Genomic DNA, 24,899 nt, shown 5'->3' on the forward strand with positions numbered 1-24,899 from the left:
CTCAGGGGTCGGTCCTCTCCCCCCTGCTATTTAATATCTACATGAAACCGCTGGGTGAGATCATCCAAGGACATGGGGTGAGGTATCATCAATATGCTGATGATACCCAGCTTTACATGTCCACCCCATGCCCAGTCAACGAAGCGGTGGAAGTGATGTGCCGGTGCCTGGAGGCTGTTGGGGCCTGGATGGGTGTCAACAGACTCAAGCTCAACCCGGATAAGACGGAGTGGCTGTGGGTTTTGCCTCCCAAGGACAATTCCATCTGTCCATCCATTACCCTGGGGGGGGAATTATTGACCCCCTCAGAGAGGGTCCGCAACTTGGGCGTCCTCCTCGATCCACAGCTCACATTAGAACAACATCTCTCAGCTGTGGCGAAGGGGGCGTTTGCCCAGGTTCACCTGGTGCACCAGTTGCGGCCCTATCTGGACCAGGACTCATTGCTCACAGTCACTCATGTCCTCATCACCTCGAGGTTCGACTACTGTAATGCTCTCTACATGGGGCTACCTTTGAAAAGTGTTCGGAAACTTCAGATCGTGCAAAATGCAGCTGCGAGAGCAGTCATGGGCTTACCTAGGTATGCCCATGTTTCGTCATCACTCCGCAGTCTGCATTGGCTGCCGATCAGTTTCCGGTCACAATTCAAAGTGTTGGTTATGACCTTTAAAGCCCTTCATGGCATTGGACTAGAATATCTCCGAGACCGCCTCCTGCCGCACGAATCCCAGCGACCGATTAGGTCCCACAGAGTGGGCCTTCTCCGGGTCCCGTCAACTAAACAATGTCGGTTGGCGGGCCCCAGGGGAAGAGCCTTCTCTGTGGCGGCACCGGCCCTCTGGAACCAACTCCCCCCGGAGATTAGGATTGCCCCTACTCTTCCTGCCTTCCGTAAACTCCTTAAAACCCACCTCTGCCGTCAGGCATGGGGGAACTGAAACATCTCCCCCTGGGCATGTTTAATTTATGCATGGTATGTCTGTGTGTGCGTCTGTTAGCATATGGGATTTTTTAAATATTTAAATATTTTTAAATTTGTCTGTTTACTTATGATTTGTTTCTACATGTTGTGAGCCGCCCCGAGTCTTCGGAGAGGGGCGGCATACAAATCTAAGTAATAAATAAAATAAATAATAATAAATAAATATTACTGAATTAAAAACAAAATAGGAAACAGACAAGTCTTTATGGAAAGTTAATTACCCTTGTTCCATCTTGGCTCAGACTTGTTTATCTTTGCTTGTCGGTGTTACCATATTGCATACCAAACAACAGTTAACAAGGTTAGGAAGGAATTCTATTTGTATGCTTCTTTGCAACGGAATACATGATAACTGTTTCCTTGCCACAATATCATTCCTGCATTTTTTCAGGGTTGACTTTTGTATTTAATAGTATTTACTCTTTTGATGTTGTTTATGTAATGTCAGCATATTTGATTAAATTCAATTTCTTGGAAAATCAGTATACATGTGATATCACATGAGCCATGCATGATGTGTCTCATGAACAAGTCTTGAATGATTTTCTAACCAGTACTAGACACTGGAAATAAGGGATGAAGGTACCAAGCACCTAATTAGCAGGGTAGATTTCTGTGTAACATGGTATATAGAGTGCCTTCCGTCCCCTGTCCTATAGTCTCCTATATCTCATATTTCTTCTCTACTATATCCTCTATAACCTTCATTGTGTATTATTGTGTATTGGACAAAATAAATTTTAAAAATATGTTTGCCATTCTAATAGTTGCCCAGAAGACAATATTAGATGTTCCAGACTCAATTAGTATACTTTCGTTTCATTTATTTTTTATTGAGTGGAATACACATGAAAAGTGAGGAGCTGGGGTGAAAACTTCTGACCCTGTAGTATTTCTAAAGATGTTTTTTGCAATTCAAGGAAATCTCTTTTCTGATTCCCTAGAACTACATTTGTTCATAATAAATATAAGGATATTAGTTGTATTCCTTTTTTATTTCTTGAAAGACTTATTAGATATTAATCGTTGCTTAATAACGGTCCCTTGTTCCGGCTCTGTGAGCCCAATCTTGGGTACTGGTGATGAGTGTAACTCTGGCCCTGGGCTCAGGTTGCTGCTGCTGAATGCCAGGTCGGTGGTAAATAAAGCTCTCTTCATCCGGGATTTGATCCTGGATGAGAAGGCCGACCTGGCATGTATTACTGAAACCTGGCTGGGCCCAGAGGGAGGTGTTCCTCTCTCTGAAATTTGCCCAGCCGGGTTTCAGATATGGCATCAACCTTGACCCCAGGGAAGGGGGGGAGGAGTGGCTATTGTAGCCAGGGAGAGCCTTTGCCTGCGTAGACTCATTGCTCCGGAAATTGCGGGTTGCGAGTCTCTCTTGATGAAGTTGGACTTAGGGGTTCAGGTGGGCTTATTTCTCATGTACCTGCCTCCCAGCTGCATGTCAAAAGCCCTGCCTGTGCTACTCGAGGAGGTAGCCGGGTTGGCAGTGGAGTTCCCCGGACTTATTGTCCTGGGGGACTTCAACCTGCCGTCACTCGGTGAAACCTCTGGGTTGGCACAGGAGTTCATGGCCACCATGACAGCCGTGGACCTGACTCAAGTAGTACAGGGTCCGACTCACGAGGGAGGGCACGCACCTGACATGGTATTCCTTTCCGAGCAACTGAGTAATGGTCTGATAAGGGGCTTAGAAGCATTGCCTTTGTCATGGTCAGATCATTTTCTACTACGGCTTGACTTCCTGGCTCCAATCCTCCCCCGCAGGGAGGCGGAACCAATGAAGATGTTCCGCCCCAGACGCCTGATGGACCCAGAGGGCTTTCAGACGGCGCTTGGGGTTATTCCAGAGGCACTCGTCCACAGTTCGGCGGAGTCTCTCGCGGAGGCCTGGAACAGGGCTGCGGCGGGGGCTCTTGACCGGATTGCGCCTTTGCGACCTCTCCGTGGCGTTAGACCCCGTAGAGCCCCATGGTTCAACGAGGAGCTCCGGGAGTTGAAACGCCAAAAGAGATGTCTAGAGAAGCGATGGAGGAAGAGTAGGTCTGAATCCAATCGAACACTTGTAAGAGCTTTTATTAAGACTTACAAAGTGGCGCTCAAGGCGGCAAGATGCGCGTACCATGCCGCCTTGATTGCATCAGCGGAATCCCGCCCGGCCGCTCTGTTTAGGGTGACCCGCTCCCTTCTTAACCAGGGGGGAGTTGGGGAGCCCTTGCAGAGTAGTGCCGAGGATTTTAACACGTTTTTCACTGATAAAGTCGCTCAGCTCCAGGCCGACCTCGACTCCAATTGTAAAACAGAGTCGACTGACAACGAGTCAGTCAAGGTGACTGGGGCACGTACTTGTCCACCTGTCTGGGAAGAGTTTGATCTGGTGACACCTGATGAAGTGGACAAGGCCATTGGAGCTGTGAGTTCCGCCACCTGTTCACTGGATCCGTGTCCCTCCTGGTTGGTTTCGGCCAGCAGGGAGGTGACACGGAGCTGGGCCCAGGAGATTACCAACGCTTCCTTGCGGAGGGGAGTTTTTCCATCACTCTATAAAGAAGCGCTTGTGCGCCCCCTCCTCAAGAAGCCCTCCCTGGACCCAGACGTGCTTAATAACTATCGATCCACAGCTCACATTAGAACAACATCTCTCAGCTGTGGCGAGGGGGGTGTTTGCCCAGGTTCGCCTGGTGCACCAGTTGCGGCCCTATCTGGACCGGGACTCATTGCTCACAGTCACTCATGTCCTCATCACCTCGAGGTTCGACTACTGTAATGCTCTCTACATGGGGCTACCTTTGAAAAGTGTTCGGAAACTTCAGATTGTGCAGAATGCAGCTGCGAGAGCAGTCATGGGCTTACCTAGGTATGCCCATGTTTCACCATCACTCCGCAGTCTGCATTGGCTGCCGATCAGTTTCCGGTCACAATTCAAAGTGTTGGTTATGACCTTTAAAGCCCTTCATGGCATTGGACCAGAATATCTCCGAGACCGCCTCCTGCCGCACGAATCCCAGCGACCGATTAGGTCCCACAGAGTGGGCCTTCTCCGGGTCCCGTCAACTAAACAATGTCGGTTAGCGGACCCCAGGGGAAGAGCCTTCTCTGTGGCGGCACCGACCCTCTGGAACCAACTCCCCCCGGAGATTAGAACTGCCCCTACTCTTCTTGCCTTCCGTAAACGCCTTAAAACCCACCTTTGCCGTCAGGCATGGGGGAACTGAAACATCTTCCCCTGGGCATGTTTAATTTATACATGGTATGCTTGTGTGTGTGTCTGTTGGCATATGGTTTTTTTTAAATCTTTAAATATTTTAAATTTGTCAGATTATTTATGATTTGTTCCACGTGTTGTGAGCCGCCCCGAGTCTTCGGAGAGGGGCGGCATACAAATCCAAATAATAAATAATAAATAACAAAATAAATAATCATAAATAATAGACAAGATAAAGGGAAACAGACATGAAAGACCAAAAAAATAATCTCTTCCAAATTATAATTATTTTTCAAATGGAAATAAGGGATGAAGGTACTATGCAACTGAGGTCTGTACCATTCAATCATTCAAAATAGTCTGTGAAGTCGTTGCTTGTAGGTACTACCAGCCATATCTCTTATGAATGTTTTGCTATTCCTGTTGTGTTGTTATACAAAAGGGGAAAGAGTCTTTGGAGAGGGGCGGCATACAAATCTAAGTAATAAATAAATAAATAAATAAATAAATAAATGTTTGGAGTAATGTGCTCCTCATGTATTTAAAAAAAAAGTGGTGAAATAAAGGAAAGTTAATAACTCCATATCACATTTTTCATATCTTTGTAATTTAAGATTGTATAAGAAATTAACATCCATCCCTCTCCTTGAGGAATGAAATATTTTAGGAAATGTTAAAAAGGCAGAATATTATATTTCCCTGGATGAGAAAATAGAGAAATATGGTTTTAGACAGGAAACAGACTTTTAGTAGCCCCCACCTTTGTCAATAGACAATCAGGGCCTAAGCTCACTCATTCTTCCATCTTTGTCAAGATAGGATTAGCTCTCTGCCAATCTCCCCACATGGCACTGGGAAGATTGCATCAGCCAGTACTCAAACTAGGCTGGGAAACCAAGAAAAGCCGACAAAGTTAGCTAAGACCCCTTCTCTCGGGGGTCTAAACACCAGTGGGATACATTTGTTAGACAGGAACAGGAAACTTTAAGGTGGGCCCCAAAAGAGGGTACTCAGGCACTATCAGCATTTCAGCCCCCTCTCTTCTTTTTCCACATCTTAGATGCATCTGATCCCTCTTTTTCCAAGAACCTCAAACAACGTGGTCCTGCTGTCCACCATTAAACCATCTTTTCAAAAAGCCCCCATGCTTCCAGTGTCTTTTTCCCCACTTGGAACTGAACCCAGAAATGACATTTCTTACAAAAAATTGCACCCCAGTTGGGATTCTAAGCTAATCTAATCAATGGACCTTGCCTAAGTAAGATTCCCTTGCTAGCAGCAGACCCATTGAATCTATAGGTAAGTTTTTCTTGGACCTTGGCTATTTGGAACAAGGGTTTTTAAGCAGTTTTGAGGTCAAAGGCTGTTTGGAAAGAATGTGAGAACCACTAAATTTTAATTTTAAAGCACTGGAAATGTGTGTGTGCAATTCTGAGATACAGATTGAGCATTGTCTTTCAAAATGAATGAACTACTGGAAATGCTAACAAAGCTTAACCAAAATGATAATCTACTTATTATAGATGTGACAAAGTAGTCAAATTATACATGCTTTAAAAGTAGAATAATTGCTTTGACCTTCATATTAGGTCCTTTCTGCTGCTCATAAAAAAATAAACATTTGACTTAGTGAGTGAGGGAGGGAAGGAGGGAGGGAGGGAGGAAGGAATAAAAAAATAATTAGTGCAGTAGTACAGTACTTTTAAAAAAAACTGAACAAAAATAAATAGTTGAGGGCTGCTATGCCCCTGCCCCAATCCTTCAGTGGAATTTTGTTTTGAATGAACACTTAAAAATGAAGCAATAAGCAGAACAAACACATATAAGATCTCTAAAGTTCAAATTATAGAGTTCTGGGAATTGATACATTTGTAATCTCTGCTTCCTATTTATGGAAAATTTTCAAGGAATCATCCCAGGGTTAAATATATATATAGTCCTGTAGCATCCTTAATTTTCAATAGTTTTCCATTTACAAGATACTTTTATATAGTGGCATAATTTATTTCTTCTAATTGCTGATTATGAAAGGAAGCTATCAATGGAAAGAAATGATTGAGAAAAGTTCCTTGCAGGACAAATAGACAAAGCCATTTCTTTTTCTTTCTTTCTGCGGGGCTGCGGGTACCTTAGAGACTTTGATACTAAAGGTGTTCATACTGAATGAAGGAATTAGTTTGCAAAAGATAACTAGTTGTCAATCAACCTACAAGGAAAAGCAATAATACCAATAAGTTGATAACAAATGAAATGAAACTGAAAAATTCAGTATATGGGAATGATCTGAAAATAGAAAAATGTGTAAGTCCTAGATTCTTGAAGTGCCTAAGACATTTTGGTGCCAACCAAATTTCCTTTCCCAGTTTTATGCCTGAGATTGTTTTAGTTTTTTAAAAAAAGGGGAATGAAGCATGCTGTCAAATTTCCTCTATTTTACCGATATAGAACTAATATACCAATACAGAAATGATGAATAGGTGCTGTTCAGTACCATTTTTTGCTTTACAGTAAATGAATATTTTATTATTGATGATACCTATTATGGAAACTTCTAAAAATAGAAAAATTCCAAATATGCAAACCATTTGTAACATTTAGAATTTCTGATTTATGTTAGATGGATATCTGAAAAAAAGATGGCTAGTTGGTTCACTTGTTTATTTATTATTGGTAATGCAATTGTATCAAGTCAGGGCACAGTACACAACATAAAACACAATTATAACAAATAAATTTAACTTAGAAAAAAAATAACACCAAAACCGCCAATACAACAGCAAAAAATTTAAAAGTTCCTTTACTTTTCCTTCTCTTCCCTTTCCTCTACTATGACATTTCCATTCATGTTTTAAACTCTGGCATTTGATTTCAGCTTGCACTCATGACCTTTTCAAAGACTTTTTATCCATTTCATGCCCTTACCAGAGAAATGGATGAAATTTGGACTGTTTCTATTAATGGGATGAATAGGATTGTTCATTTTCTGTACGTGAGCATTTCTGTATTTGATCAAGTACTGCATGGGTAACCAGGCAAGTATATTTTGGGTTTTCTAACCTAGATAAATTCTTAACACTTAAAATGCTGATGCAGGATTTTTATGTAACTGCTTGAAATTGTTAGGCTGATTCTGGAAGCCTTTCCTCTTTGGTATTCTGGACATTATTCAGTGTGTAACTCAAAGGTGTTTGCATTATTATACCTTTTGGTGTCACTTACTCTGTTTGATTTCAAACATTTCAATCTGAATTTAGATGTTTATACATTTTGAGGTCTGCCCTACAGCAGTTTTCTGGCAGCGTTTCAGCTACTGTATGAAAGAACCTTTCTAAATTCCAGTCCTGGCTTTATGCTTTCAATTAAAGCAAAAACATGACTTTGAAGAACATTTCTAATATACACAGAATTAATGAGAGGGGAGAGATAGGATAGTAGCCATATGGATACACAGACATGAGATTTATCTTTGTGGAAAAAAATAAATATATGATGTGAAAATGTCAGGTATAGAGAGAAGCAAAAAACCCGCATCTTCTAAACAAGCACCTGACTTCAGAGTCTACGGTAGCAAGGGGATTAGTTTTCTTCAGTGTTTATATTTATAAAATTCAAATAATATTATTTCAGAGAACCTTTTGTTTTGGTTTTTTGGCACTCTTTTTCTGCAATCACATGAAGCATACTAATATATGCTTTCATAGCAATCCATTTTAAAAGAAAATCTGTGTATCTTACAACCCAACATAGAAATATATTCATATAAAACAAAAACAAAATTGAAAAACAATTAACAAAAATATCTGCTGCCACCATCCCTCCCTGATGATGATGGTGGTGGTGGCAGTAGTGGTGATGTGATGATGATTTTAATGTTATAATAATTGTAATGCGCAAAACATTATTTTGTTCTTCTTTAGTTTGGAAAAGTAGTGCTCTGCTGTTATTTATTTCTTTTATTTATTTATTAGATTTGTATGCCGTCCCCTCTCCATAGACTCGGGGCGGCTCACAACAATAACAAAGACAATGTAAAACCCCCATTATTAAAAGCAAGCATACACACAAACATACCATGTATAAACTGTATAGGCCCGGGGGAGATGTCTCAGTTCCTCCATGCCTGACGGCAGAGATGGGTCTTAAGAACTTTATGAAAGGCAAGGAGGGTGGGGGAAGTTCAGATCTCCGGGGGGAGCTGGTTCCAGAGGGTCAGAGCCGCCACAGAGAAGGCTCTTTTCCTCGGTCCCGCCAAATGACATTGTTTAGTCGACGGGACCCAAAGAAGGCCAACTCTGTGGGACCTAACCGGTCACTGGTATTCGTGAGGCAGAAGGCAGTCCTGGAGATATTCTGGTCCAATGCCATGAAGGGCTTTATAGGTCATAACCAACACTTTGAATTGTGACCAGAAATTGATTGGCAACCAATGCAGACTGCGGGGTGTTGGTGTAACATGGGCATACTTTGGCAAGCCCATGATTTCTCTCGCAGCTGCATTCTGCACGATCTGAAGTTTCCGAACAATTTTCAAAGGTAGCCCCATGTAGAGAGCATTACAGTAGTCGAACCTCGAGGTGATGAGGGCATGAGTGACTGTGAGCAGTGAGTCCCGGTCCAAGAAAAAAACCAAGAAAACTATAGGAACAAATATAGCACATGATAAATGATGTATACCAAAACAAAACAGATAGATAGATGATTAACTAAGAATTTTGATTAAGAATTTGGCAATTGATATTATATTGTATAGTATTCTATTATATTGTATTGTATATTGTATTCTAATTTGAAGGTATGTGAATTTGTATTTCTGTAAGGTGTGGAGGAAAAAAAATACCCCCCCCCCAAAAAAACCCCTAAGTTATGGTTGACTCTTGGTCAAGTTTCTGTAGTTTTCTTGGAAAGAGCCCTCCTTCCTCTTAGGGCTCCTTTTAGGGCTGTTGGGACTCTTGGGATGTCAGGTCAGGGATTAATAATAATAATAATAATAATAATTATTATTATTATTATTATTATTATTATCATCATCATTATCATCATTATTATTATTATTATTATTATTATTATTATTTATTAGACTCGGGGTGGCTCACAACAATAATAAAACAATATTACAATGAAACAAATCTAATATTAAAAACATGTAAAACCCCATCATTTAAAACCATGCAGCACACACATACCAAACATAAAATATAAAAGCCTGGGGGAGGTGTCTCAGTTCCCACATGCCTGGCGATACAGGTGGGTCTTAAGTAATTTGCGAAAGACAAGGTGGGTGGGGGAAGTTCTAATTTCTGGGGCGAGTTGATTCCAGAGGGCCGAAACTGGTGCACTAGGTGAACCTGGGCAAACGCCCTCCTTGCCACAGCTGAAAGATGGTGTTCCAATGTTAGCTGTGGATCGAGCAGGACGCCCAAGTTGTGAATCCTCTCTGGGGGGTCAATAATTCCCCCCCCCCCAGGGTAATGGATGGACAGATGGAATTGTCCTTGGGAGGCAAAACCCACAGCCACTCTGTCTTGTCAGGGTTGAGTTTGAGCTTGTTGACACCCATCCAGACCCCAACAGCCTCCAGGCACCAAATAACTTCCACTGCTTCGCTGACTGGACATGGGGTGGAGATGTATAGCTGGGTATCATCAGCATACTCACCACATGCCCTTGGATGATCTCACCCAGTGGTTTCATGTAGATATTAAATAGCAGGGGGAGAGGACCGACCCCTGAGGCACCCCACAAGGGAGAAACCTAGAGGTTAACCGCTGACCCCCCACTAACACTGACTGCGACTGACTGTAGAGGTAGGAAGAGAACCACTGGAGGACAGTGCCTCCCACTCCCAATTCCCTCCAGCCGGCGCAGAAGGATACAATGGTTGATGGTATCAAAAGCCACTGAGAGGTCAAGAAGCACAAGGACAGAGGACAAGCCCCTGTCCTGGGCCCGCCAGAGATCATCCATCAGTGTGACTAAAGCAGTTTCTGTGATGTAGCTGGGCCTCAATCCTGACTGTTGAGGGCCTAGATAATCAGCTTCTTCCAAGGACCGCTGGAGTTGGAGTGCCACCATATTCTCAACAACCTTCCCCATAAAGGGAAGGTTGGAGACTGTATGATAGTTATTAAGCACAGCTGGGTCCAGGGAAGACTTCTTGAGGAAGGGGCGCACAAGTGCCTCCTTACAAGGAGCCGGGAAGGACCCCCTCCTCAAGGAAGCATTGACAATCTCCTGAACCCAGCTCCATGTCACCTCTTGGCTGACCAAAACCAACCAAGAGCAACACGGATCCTGTAAACAGGTGGCAGAACTCACAGCTCCAATGGCCTTGTCTACCATCAGGTGTCAGCAAGTCAAACTCCTCCCAGATAGATGGACAAAGTGAGCCCCAGTCACCTCAACTGACTCATTGTCAGCTGATACTGCTATATAATTGGGGTCAAGGTCCGCCCGGATCCGAGTGACTTTATCAGTGAAAAACGAGTTAAATTCCTCGGCACTGTCCTGTAAGGACTCCCCAACTCCCCCAGATTCAGAAGGGAGCGGGTCATCCTAAACAGGGCGGCCGGGCGGGATTCTGCTGATGCAATCAAGGCAGCATGGTACGCACATCTTGCTGCCTTGAGCGCCACTTTGTAAGTCTTAATATGAGCTCTTACAAGTGTTTGGTCGGATTCAGATTTACTCTTCCTCCATCGCTTCTCTATACGTCTCTTCTGACGTTTCAATTCCCGGAGCTCATCATTGAACCATGGAACTCTACGGGGTCTAGTGCCACAGAGCGGTCGCAATGGCACAATTCGGTCAAGAGCCTCCGCTTCAGCCCTATTCCAGGCCACAGCAAGAGACTCTGTGGATGAGTGAATCTGGTAAAACCCCAAGCGCCCTCTGAAAGCCCTCTGGGTCCATCAGGCGTCTGGGGCGGAAAACACCTAGTCGGTTCCGCCTTCGTGTGGGGGAGGATTGGAGCCAGAAAATCAAGCCGCAGTAGAAAATGGTCTGACCATGACAAAGGCAATGCTTCTAAGCCCCTTAGTCTCAGACCATTACTCAATTGCTCCGGGAAGTAACAGCAGGAGACAGCCTTTTTTATCTAGACTGGGTAACATTTTATATTTGGATTATAATTTTGACATGAACTACAGAGAACCCCCGCAGAGTACAGTACAGTATTTCCCTATTACAGTAGCACCTCTCCAATAATATCTACTGGGAGGAAAAGGATAACCCAGACCATTCTAAATATCTGGTCATTTGAATACAGGGAAACAAATACTAACATCTTTTACTTACTACGGGCCCCATATGTCTGCTTGCATCATCCCAAGAGCGAATGTAGCTGCTTTATCAATCTCTATTTATTGTGATTGTGATATATAGTTTTTGGAAATTCTGATTAACAATTTTATACTGGGGGTTTATATTATATTTAATATTGTTTTTAGGTATATCATTGGTGTTATTTTATTGTAGGGATGGGAGGGGGAGAGGAGTGTGACTGACCATATGTATGTATTATGACAATGAGTGTGATTGTAATGGGATACTATTTATTGGTTAATATAATTCTTTTAAACTATATTAAGGGGATCAATTTTAAGATCAATGTTTGAATATGATTGGATGGAGAGGATGTCTGGGATGTATGAGATAAATGGAAGGGACAGTCGGCCTGATGGCTTGGAGGCAGGAGGAGTGGGGGAGCCTATCTCTGGGGTGACAGAGGGCCAGAATATTCCAGCCTTGATGGGGAGAGGCAGATAAGATGGGAGACATGGGGTAGGTCATTTCTGGGGAACAAGAGTTAGCTTCTTAAAAGCGATCCCCTGTTCTGGTTCATGAACTCAGCTCCGGGTGCTGGTGACAAGCAAAATCAAGACCCTGGGCTCAGGCTGTTGCTGCTCAATGCCAGGTCTGCTCTAAATAAAGCTCCCCTCATCCAGGACTTACTCCTGGATGAGGAGGCAGACCTGGCATGTGTGACTGAGACCTGGCTGGGCCCAGAGGGAGGAGTTCCTCTCTTGGAAATGTGCCCAGCCGGGTTCCAGGTGGCATCAGCAGCAACCTCAGGGAACAGGGGGGAGGAGTGGCAATTATAGCCAGGAAGACCATCATGTTGCGTAGGCTCGCTGCCCCTGATATTGTGGGTTGTGAGTCCCTTCTTATGAGGTTGGACCTAGGGGTATAGGTGGACTTATTGCTCACGTACCTGCCTCCCAGCTACGTGTCAACAGCCCTGCCTGGCTGCTTGAGGACCTAGAGGAAGAGACTTGTCTGTGGCGGGCCCGGCCCTCTGGAATCAGCTCCCCCCAGAGATTTGTACTGCCCTCAACCTTCCTTGCCTTTCATAAGAACCTGAAAATGCACTTATGTTGCCAGGCCTGGGGTCACTAGACCCCAGTCTCTGCCCAGTGAATGTATTGGATGTGATAGTATGTATGTGATTGTTCGATTTTAAATGATTAGTTTTAAAATAATTTTTAAATTAACTGTTGTATTAATTGGCTTAGAAATGTTTTATATATATTGTATTTTTCTTCGAAATGTTGTAAGCTGTCCCAAGTCCACGGAGAGGTGCGGCAAATAAATCCAATAAATAAATAAATAAAATTTGGAAATGAATCAGCATTGCCTTCTTCCTTGGACATTAAAGGAATGACTGGCCCAAGCTACCCAGCTGGTTTTGTGCCTAAGGTAGGTCTAGAAGATGTTCTCCTAGTTTCTAACCAGATAACTTAACCTTTGTACTAAACTTTGACTTTGTAGATTGACATAATCCAATGAAAAATAAAATAATAGGTTATGCTTATTAATTTCATTTATTCATTCTAACTTATACATAAAAGCTAAATTTAGTAGTGTGTGTTTATAGTTGTTATGTTAATATCTTAATTTTATAATGATAAAATGATTTTGTGAAACTATTCCATCTGGTCAGGTTAATAATTTATCCATTTCAAACTGACCTTTTACTTCAAATATATAAATGGTCTGCTACTATGTGTATTATTTTGCAATATGTGACAATTTTCTTATTGCAACAAATTGAATTCCACATGCCTAGTTCTTTATACTATATTTTTAAATAGTGTTACTTAATTTCTCATGGAACAGAAGAAAACAAAAATAAAATAATCAAATATCCATATGTCTTAAATGTTAAGTGCATTTTTCAAGAACTAATCCTGTCTATTTCAATCTAATTTTGCTAAAAGCAAAAGTGCTGTTAAAATAGATTTAAAAAAAAATCAGCTCTGATATTTTTACATTAAATAATGCTTTCTTGAAAATAAAATATATTTATGTAACTAACTTCTTGGAAGGAGTGATGTCTTCTCATTTATTACTACTGTGAAATAAAATTCTGCCTCAAAATTATCTTACCACCAGCTGGTTTTATAATTAGCTAACACTAGAGACCATTTTCAAGGATACTAATGGTGAAATATTAACTGTTATAGTTTGTAATCAGAAAATAGAAAAATCAAATAAGAAAATACAATAGTAATAATATAATTCTCAGCAATATTTTTATAAATATATTTTGTTATAATTTCAAGAGAATTTTCAGTGCATTTACATTGTAAATCAAGGTTCCTTAACATTAATCATAGGGCAACTGGAAAATGAAAGGAATATAGTTGAGCAATTTGAATTATACAAAAACAGAAACATTTTGAAAATAAACATATTCAACATAATTTTTATATATTCTTTAAAAATGTTACTATTTCACTCAAGCTAGGAATTTTGGCTGTTTTAGGATTGCCTATTAAAATGTTGAATGCCAATCAAGTATTATTAAATTAAATTTCTAATTTTTTTTCTGGAAAAAATGTTGAGGCCAGTTTAGAAATTGCCTTTTAAATAAATAATTTAAGGTATGCCCTCAGCACAGAAACCAAAAAAGGATAACTCTACAATATAGAGTAATTTCCAGAATTCCTGTGATCCTGATTGATAGGAAAGCATGCATCCTTTTAAATCACGGACAGAATCTAAAGAGGGGGATTACAGGTACAACTTTTAAAAACTACAGATTCAGTCCTCATTGGTGATAGGGCAGTATTAACCCATACTTGGAGGTTAGCTCCACCCAACTTGGAGAACAGCATAGTATTTTCCGCTCGACCTTCCATTGTCCATTGTCCACCAATCATTTGCACTTTCTTGGAGAATCTTAGGTTTTGGGTCTGTCTCGGGCTTCCAATCAACACAATTATATTCAAAATTTCCTTCCCAAACCTCTCTTACATTTTGATGCTTTCCAATCCCTCTCCTGTTACAGTGTCTGGTTGCAAATGGTGCTGTGTAGCAAGTAAACTATGACATTTTCCTATTATCATGGGAATCTCATGTTTTGGATATAACACCTGCAGAGTACTTTATAGAAGGGCATTAGCTCATCCAGAATATTGTTTCCTTGAGTATCAGGTATTTAAATTAATACAATATATATATATTGTACATATATATGTTCTCCCTGCTGCACCTCTGCCATCCCCACTCAACAAACGGGGGAAATTCAAAACGGAAGCATGAAAGTGTTATCACAAACCATTTGTACCTTGGCCTCCCCGGTGGCCATGGTAGCTAGCATTGGTCCAACCAAACACAGGACCATGGTGGATTGCTTAGTCCTCATTGATCATAGGGTAGTCTTAACCCATACTTGGAGGCTAGCTCCACCCATTGTATAGTGTATTCCAACACCCCTTTTCTCATGAAATAGTTAGAACTGACTTTTCTACTTCTATACTCATAGGGAATTTTCAGTAAAGTTATACTATTGGTTTAAAAAAAATGTCCCAGGAGATTTTTTTGCTGGCTAGTATAGTGGGATGGTTGTTAATACAGAATTAACATTCCAGACCTCTGATGGACACACTTTTGAGAGAAGTAGATGGATAAGATTTGGACTTATGTAAAGCTTTGAAGGGGTACTTCAGTTTGACAGAGCCTCAACCAAATCACTCCAACAAAGGAGATGTATGAATCAAAGTGAGTCACTTTTGAAGTGGTGAATCAAATCAAGTTCCTTCAAAGCACTTTACAACATTTCAAAGCACTTCACAGACATGATGGCCTTTCTTCTGCTTTGCAGGTTGTTACACAAATTGCAAATCCACTCTTATATACAGAAAAATACTAAGTTTGGAATAAGCAAAGTGATAAACTCTCAGGTTGGTGGTCAATGAGTTTAATTACATCATTAAACCCTCTGACTATAAAAACATTTTTGGTAGAAAAGGATTTGTATTTAGTACTCTTTGTCAGCTTTATGGTTTGCATTTCTTTGTACTATTAGAAACTTATATTTATGGGCGGATCCATTCATCTCAGCTTTCAGAATTTTAAACATGCTATCAGAGGAAACCAATGCAGCATTTTTTGATTAATCTAGTATATATATTTGGGTCATATTTTTAAATCTGCATGATTGTAAAAACATTAGAATGCCAAAGATTACTAATTTTGAGGGGGAAAATATTAACAAGACTATAAATTCTCTTTATAAAATTATATGTTTGGATCTTCTCTGGGCCTTCTTTCTTTGTTGTTTGTCTCTCTGTTTAGCATTATTTTCTACTCTAGCAGACTGCTTTTCTGCAACTAGTATGAAGTATTATTAAACTCTCCAAATTCCATCTGTTAATGATGGTACACTTGTTAAAATATGTTATATCAGCATTAGAAAATCCAGTGCCCAAAAGGTAGTGAACTACATTACTTGACAATCTAACTGCAATTCAAATCTCCCTCTCTTAGAAATGCTTATTTTTTTCATTGGCTAGTTGTATTTAGCTTGCAGATATCAGAATTTTTATGCAATCAATTATTAATTGACATCAGAAAGAAAAAAATAGATTTAAGTCATGTGGAATAAATTAATATCTATAAATCCAATGTTGATTGGGGAAACTCATAGAAATTGTTTCTTGCAGCGGTAATCATTTTAATACTCTATGGTTATTCTTGCTCTTAATCTGAATGTTTTTAGCATGATTATACTATTTTCAGACAAGAATATGATTTTCTAAAGGTTTTCTCCCCTTAATTGGCAAGCATAGAAGCCTTTCAACTAAATAGAAGCAATTTCTGGATTGATAAAAGAATCAGGAGAATTCTAGTTTATTAAGTTTGATCATTTTGTTAAAGAAGCAAGGAAAAAGACATCCAGAAACAATCAGATTTGTTAATAGGAAATTAACATTTTACAATATCTATAATTTAAATTGCAGATGAATTAACATAATGTGATGGTTTTTACTTGAATATATTCAGGGATGGGCAGCAGGAAGGATGGTGTGGAACATAGTTCCACCGGCGGAAATGAAGCTGTGTGCCTAGCTCCAGCTGACTATCCCCCCCCATTCTCTTCCTCCTCCTTGGAAAGCGGCAGGAAGACCATCATCGGCAGGAGTTGCAGAAGATCCATTTCCTCCCCCCTCTTTTCTCAACACCTGATTGGCACCCATTCACCTAGCTACCCAGCCTGAGGCAGGGAGTGACCCAGGAAGGAGAGTGCAGGAAACGCAAAGCAAATTGTCACCCCAGAGAGAGACACTGGTGAGGTTATAAGTGAGGACTTAACAGTTCACTTGAACAATGATGATCATTCATGTCACTCCAATCTGGTCACATGGCTGGCAAGCAACTCCTACCCGATCATATGACCATCAAGCCACACCCACAAAATAAGCCACACCCACAGTGTGGCAGTAAAAAATCTGGCTGCCCATTACTGGATATATTTTACAAACTATTTGAGAATCATGGATACAGAGCATTTTGGATAACTTCATTTTGAACAAATATATATATATATATAATAGATCTATCCTAGTCTCCCTTAATTTTCAAATTCAGCTTAAACATGTGACATATATATATATATATATATATATATATATATATATATATACACACACACACACACATACATACATACATACATATATATATATATGCAGATAATATTCTATTTGATTATCAATTATTGCTTTCAACAATTATTGCAGGCCAATCAAGTCCTTTCAAAATATTAATTATATATAACACTACCTTGTATAATTATTAGTATAGATAATAAGTCATTGAAAGTCCACCATGAACTCCAAGCAAAACATTGAAATTATCCAGGGTCCTGACTCCAAATTCTGTACTATAATTGAAACCAAACCTCCTTTCATTTAATCATTTAAATGTAAATTTGACAGTAATAATTTATCGCAACAACAGAAAAAATATCTTGACAATTATAATTTCATTAAGAATGTAATAATGAATACTAATTGTAATTAATTAAGCATCCCTGAACACAATTGAAATCATTACATTTAATGTTATTTTTCTAGAAAAATGCAAGTATTATTTTTGATCAAAGCCACAAAATATGAGTATATTACTTAGATATAGAATAAATAAAGACATATCAATCCTAAATCTATTGGTTAAATAAGCAAATATTACAGATTGCCATTATCTAATATATTTTTGACAGTGTGATTTTGAACTAAATTTCTGAAGGTATTTATAAATCATAAGATGTCTAAAGAGAAAGTCATCTCTAAAAAACAATTTATGTTATCTATTCCAGTATGAAAATTTTGTATTTCTTTTCTACTGAAAATTATAGCTACAGTATGCTAAAGACACAGAAAGACAGACACACAAAACTGTCATCACATTATAATAAGAAAAAGGGGGAAAATGCAACATGGGCCATATAAAACATTTTTTTTTGTTTCTATTTTTTATAACATGGCTTAGTTAATGGATAGAGAACATGCAGCATATAATATACTGTATAATGTACTAACATTCAATAAAGTTCTGCTTCATAAAATTATACTAGAAATGATAATGCTGAATAATAAAGGATAATGACTCTGTCAAATGGACTGTAAACAAAAGGCAATCATGAGCATCTTGTGAGTGGAGGTAGTCCAAAGCTTTCCTATGGGATGCTAAAGGGTTTGGTGTTGAAATATGTTTAAGATAACATTTCACGTAATGATCTGGAATGGAACATAATAACACATTTTTTAAAAGATGCAAATACTATCAGTTGTGAAGTGCTGTCAACATTAATAACCTGCTGAGAATGCTATAGATTGAAAGAAAAAAAACCCAAATGTACACAAGGAGAAAATAACAATGTAGTATTCATCATGGGAAATATATGTATTTGATTAAATAGCTGTGTGCAGAAGATTTCCTAGAAAAAATGTACTTACAGAATTGTCATTGAAGTAGGGATGACCATATGGCATAGTAAACTAAATGTGAAATGCTAATGAAGCACCAGGCTGATTGAAAGAGAAAGTATAAAATAAATGTAGTAAATAATAAAATGAAAAGGATGTAAGGTATGTACTTGCTGTGCTATTATTACTATAGAATTATGATCACAGTAGCAGAAAAGTTTATCCTTAATGAGGTCCATGCTTTCTTACTGTAGTTCTGGTAACTGTTACATGTAAATATCTCGTGTAATATCTTAAAGATATTGTTGTTTCTTTGCAATATAGCTGGAATATCAGACTAATAAGGGGCATATAAAGAAGAAAAACAAGCTAAAATATATATTTATCGTAGATATATTATGTGGAGGGAAAGTCTTACATGGGGAGAAAATACATATCTGCTACAACCTTAAAAAAAGAAAAAGACCAGAAAATGAACCTGTGTAACCAATGGGATACAAATGATGTCAATTGTGCAATGTTGTGATGAGAAATATTTGTGTGTTAATGGATCCTCTGGGATATTTGATAAGTGTTTGGAATGCATTAGTTAGCACAGGTGTTCCCATAATTATGATGCATTAGAAAGACTTAGTGCTCAATGGCCTTCAAGCTATTTGAAGAAGACACTTAGAATAAGCAAAATATTTCACTGAGATAAATTCATATGGTGAAATCACTTGCAAAAGCAAATGAACATCTTCCATTCATAGGGCAAGTTACCATTCCCCTGAGAATAACATTTGCATGACAATGAAGAAACACAATAGCATATTTTACATCTCCTTGATTAGCAAGGATCACAGAATGAGCACTCAACATAAATTCTTCTGACTTAATACTTTAAAGTGTCTCTTTTTATTTAAAAAAAGGTAGAAAATCAATATTTTCTTTAATACGGATGATAGTGAAGTGGAAAATGATGAATTATTGGCTACCCTAGTTTTATTAATAACTTCAGTGAGAGGAATTTTTATTATGTAGAACAAATTATTATTGTGTGATTCTCTGGACCACATAGCTTTCTCTGGAATGTATTCAAAGACTTTCTTGTGTAGTAATACTTCTTTCCTGCTGCACTTTCGTGCTCTACTATCATCCAGTGCTGAAGAAGCCCTCCATCAAGGAACTGAATGACTACAGACCAGTTGCTCTAACATCTGTAGTTATGAAAACCTTTGAAAGGCTAGTGATGTTGCACTTGAAAACAATCACGGATCCACTGTTAGACTTCCTGCAATTTGCATACCAAGCAAATAGATCAACAGATGCTGCTGCTAATATGGCTCTACACTACACCCTTCAACATCTTGAATCTCCAATGACCTACACGAGGGTCCTTCTTGTAGACTTCAGTTTAGCATTCAACACCATCATACCGGACATTCTCTTAACCAAACTAAATCAGCCAGCGGTACCTGAATACACTTGTAAGTGAATCACAAGCTTCCTAACAGACAGGAAGCAGCAGGTGGAGCTAGGAAAAATCACATCAGATACATATACAATTAGCACAGGGCCCCCCAAAGGTGTGTACTTTCACCACTTCTCTTCTTTCTATACACTAATGACTGTATCTCAGATGATCCATCTGTTAAACTACTGAAGGTTGCAGACAATACAATACAATAGTGATCGGACTCATTTGAGACAATGATGAATCCACATACAGACAACTAATCTTGTGGTGTGACTGGAACAATCTAGAACTGAACACACTCAAAACCATAGAAATGGTGGTAGACTTTAGGAGAAACCCTTCCATCCTTCCACCTCTCACAATACTAGAAAACACAGTATCAATAGTAGAGACCTTCCAATTTCTAGGTTCTATCATATCTAAAGACCAAAAATGGTCACCTAACATCAAAAACATCATCAAAAAAAGCCTAACAAAGAATGTTCTTTTTGTGCCAACTCAGGAAGCTCAAACTGCCCAAGGGCCTGCTGATACAGTTCTACAGAGGAATCATTTATATGTCATCTGCACTTCTATAACTATCTGGTTTGGTTCTGCAACCCAACCCAACCGACACAGACTTCAGAGGATAATCAGAACTGCAGAAAAAACAATTGCTGCCAATCTGCCTTCCGTTGAGGACCTGTATACTGCATGAGTAAAAAAGAGGGCTGTGAAAATATTTACTGACCCCTTGCATCCTGGACATAAATTGTTTCAACTCCTACCCTCAAAACGTCGCTACAGAGCACTGCACACCAAGATAACTAGACACAAGAACAGTTTTTTTCACTCTACTAAACAAATAATTCCCTCAACACTGTCAAATGTTTTATTAAGTCTGCACTTCTATTTCTACTAGTTTTTTCTCATAATTCCTATCACCCATTTCCTCCCACTTAGGACTGTATGACTGTAACTTGTTGCTTGTATCATAAGATTTTTATTAATATTGATTGTTTCTTCATTGCTTATTTGACCCATATGACAATCATTAAGTGTTATACCTCATGATTCTTGACAAATCTGTATTTTCTTTTATATACACTGAGAGCAGATGCACCAAGACACCAATCACACTTGGCCAATAAAAAATTCTATTCTATTCTATTCTATTCTATTCTATTCTAATGCAATAGAATCCCAGTTCAGTTGTGGATTTTATTACATTTCCTTCTATGTGTCCAGTGATTTGATTTGAACTAGTACAATTTTTCTGCCTATTATCAACCTCAGGATTGTCAAACCTGATTTCATTGAGGACTGTTTGACCTCGGGGAATTGGGGTGGGTGTGGCCAGGATGGGCATGGCCAGCTTGGCATCAATCCTTTGGTAGCCTAAGCACTCTTCCAGAAAAAAAGGGATCCCATTTTCAGTTGCCATGGCCTCCTGCAATGCTTTGCCAGTGAAAACATTTTTTGCTGGCAGAAGCACTGCAGGCTAGTCTTTTGTGGTTTCCAGGGCAGCCACACAGGCCAAATCTAAGTACCTCCCAGGCTGGATTCAGCCCCAGGGCCTTGAGTTTGACACCACTGATCTGGGCAATAGTAACAGTATTGCCGAAGCAAATAAATAGAACAATACAGCTGTTTTGACTATGGATTGCTTCCTTTATAGCTTTCATGTCAATGCATCCAAAGAAGGGGATCCCACAATTTGTTTGATGCCTTACCTCTAATCAACCTAAAAAAGAAAGGAAGAAGAAAAAGACATAACTAGGAATAGGGGGGGGAAACTATAAATGGTTAGAATATGAAATTAAAATTTGAAATACTTATTTCTTCTTTGAAATATTGACAATATTAACTATAGTAATCAGGAATGCATCTCTTGCTAAGATGCTGTTTGAAATGTACCTTAGTATTAGGTAACAGAATCTACCTATACTTCACCAAACATTTTCCCAATTAAATTTGTTTCATGATATTCCTGAATGACACACTCCTTAAACGCTAATATCAATTGTTAGTTACAGTCAATTTGGAATAGTTACTAAATAACATTTATTTATTTATTTATTATTTAGATTTGTATGCCGCCCCTCTCCGCAGACTCAATTCAATTCAATTTATTCAACATAATTCAATTCAATTCAATTTATTCAATTTGTACGCCACCCAACTTCCTAGGGACTCTATGCAGCTCACAATCAAAAATAAAACATACAATATGATATTAAAATCTCTAAAAACACTTTAAACAGTTAAAAATATACCCCATGCATACCATTTATGTCCGGATCTTGATGGTACATTATCAGATCAACAGCCCCAGGCCTGCCAGAAAAGCTAGAAGAAACAGACCAATACACAATATAGTGGAAGGTTGTACGATGCAAGCAGGAATAACATACACTGAGCACCACAACTAATTAGGTGGTATTGGATACAGGAACATTTGCATAGTGTATGGGGTTATACCTCCTAAATCTGGGGAATAAAAAGGTTATGATCCTGTGGGACTTTCAGGTCTATATGGATAGATCAGTCAACTTTACATGTCAGTAGTAAACAAGGCTCAAAAGACCAAAGTGATAATAGATGTAGCAGTGTCGTGTGACAGCAACATTAGGAAGAAGATGAGAAACCGGAGAAATATTAGGGACTAGAAATTCAAAGCCATACTGGTGCAAAGAGCACTAGGGGTTATGACTCCTAAAGTGGCAAATTGGTTCTAACAGATCCCAGGAACAATATAACCTAGATGTAACAATATGGCCTAAATAGCCTAGAACATTGTCACCTTCGATCTGACCTAAATGTGGTTCATAAAATCATGCACCATGATGTCCTACCTGTGAATGATTTCTTCAGCTTCAACTGCAACAATACACAAGCACACAATAAATTCAAACTTGATGTAAACCGCTCCAAACTTGACTGCAGAAAATACAATTTCAGCAACAATCAATGCCTGGAATGCACTACCTGACTCTGTGGTTTCCTCCCCTAATCCCAAATCTTTAACCTTAGATTATCTACAGTTGACCTTACCTCATTCCTAAGAGGTTTGTAAGGGGCATGAATAAGCGCAGTGTTGTGCCTACTGTCCCTGTCCTATGAATGCCTAATTTACCTGTACATACTTTGCTAATGTTTATGTTTATACCAATACCTACTATCTTGTACATATTTGACAAAATTAAATGAATGAATTAATGAATGAATGAATAAATAAATATCAGAAGTCTCCGCTGAATACAGGAACAAATAAGATAATGTGCAGTACCCTCAAATTCCCAGGTCCATGGGAATATGCCAACTATGGTGTGAGAAGAAATTTTTTAAAAGAGTATATCAGTAGCACTTTGAAAAGCATTCTTATAATAGCACTAATAAAATTAATATAAAAACCACTAATAAACATTATTTGCAAATATTATAGACGAAAGTACCAGTTTGTCAAAATGATGCATTTAAACTACAGGTAAAGGAGAATAATATATGCCCCGATACCAAGAAAGGAAAGACCATTTTCATATTGAGACAATTTCTGTGTATGTACAGTGAAAGAAATTGCACTGAAAAAAATAAATAAAATCCAGTTGTTATAAGGAGAGAGCCTATTAGGCTATATAACTGGGGTGAGCTTTCAGATTTCAAAGGAGATGCATTGCAGTCAGGCACTTATCACTGAGGCACTTTCCTTCTCATTACATTATTCTAACAACATGAACATTGATATGCCAGTGATTCTGGCATTCAGTGGCTTCATGTGCTAGAGAGGCATTTAAATAAAATTACTTCCTACTACACTGATCCCTTCAATGGGAAAACAAGTTTCCAAGGTAAGCAGAGGTGAGGGAGGAATATATAATTAGGTTTTAGAAGAATTTACATCTGCTGTTATTAAAACATTTATTCAATGACATTATATAGATTTATTCATTATCTAATATCTAATATTAGATTCATAATCTACCATTAAGTTCATTACTTAATTTGAAATACTATTTTCTAAAAAAAATAGTGATGATTTCAGAAATACTTTTCAACTTTCCATAATCTGAGCTCTGTTTAGTAGGGACCGATAGGGTTTTGGTCTTGATTTTAGCATTCTCTTTTATTCAAGGTTTTATATTAAAAGCCCAGATTTTCTGTATGCTGTTTCTCTACTGATTTACTAGAAACTAAAAGTCAAATTAGACATTCAAATAATTTCTTATTTATTTGTTAAGAAGACAAACTTATTTATTTCTTATTTATCTTTTTATTTGTTTGTCTACCCAATTACAGAGTGAGTCTAGGCAGGTCACAATACGATAAGCAAGATAAAAAGATATGATAAGAACAAAAAATACAATAAAAATCAAACCAAAAGAGAAAGAAATAAAAGAATAATGTTATGTTTGTAAGTTGTTAGAATAAATGTGATCGCTGATTGGAGCAGGGCGACCAATAAGAAGCCCGCTAGCGCAACCAATGGGAAGCCGAGGTGCGACCAATAAGGAGCCTCCAGGCGCAACCAATAGGAAGCTCCGGCCATGGTTCCCTCTAAGCTGAGCAGTGAGCAATTGCTCACTTAAAAATCATCATCAACTCAGAGTTTTGCAAACCTGCCCAGAAGCCGAGAGGGAAAGAGTGAGAGGGAAGGAGAGAGAGAGGAAGAGAGGAAGAGAGAGAAACAGATAGAAAAAGAGAGGAAGGAAAAGAAAAAGAAAAAGAATGGGAGTAAGGAAGAGAGAAAGAAAATCAAAATCTAGTTTGAAACTAGCTCAACTATTTAAGTGGCATTTTGATATTGATAGAGTTGCCCTATTATGGGCTCACTGTTATAGACACACAGTACAGTATTTTATTTTGAAATTCTCTGAGGCAAAACAGGGTGGGTTTTTTGTTTGTTTGTTTGTTTGTTTGTTTGTTTATCTATCTATCTATCTATCTATCTATCTATCTATCTATCTATCTATCTATCTATCTATCTATCTATCTATCTATCTATCTATTTATTTATGTGCCGCCCAGTCCTGAAGGGACTGCCGCTCAGACACTATACTT

The sequence above is a fragment of the Erythrolamprus reginae genome, chromosome 4 (assembly GCF_031021105.1).
Source record: "Erythrolamprus reginae isolate rEryReg1 chromosome 4, rEryReg1.hap1, whole genome shotgun sequence".
In the NCBI taxonomy this organism is placed as follows: domain Eukaryota; kingdom Metazoa; phylum Chordata; class Lepidosauria; order Squamata; family Dipsadidae; genus Erythrolamprus; species Erythrolamprus reginae.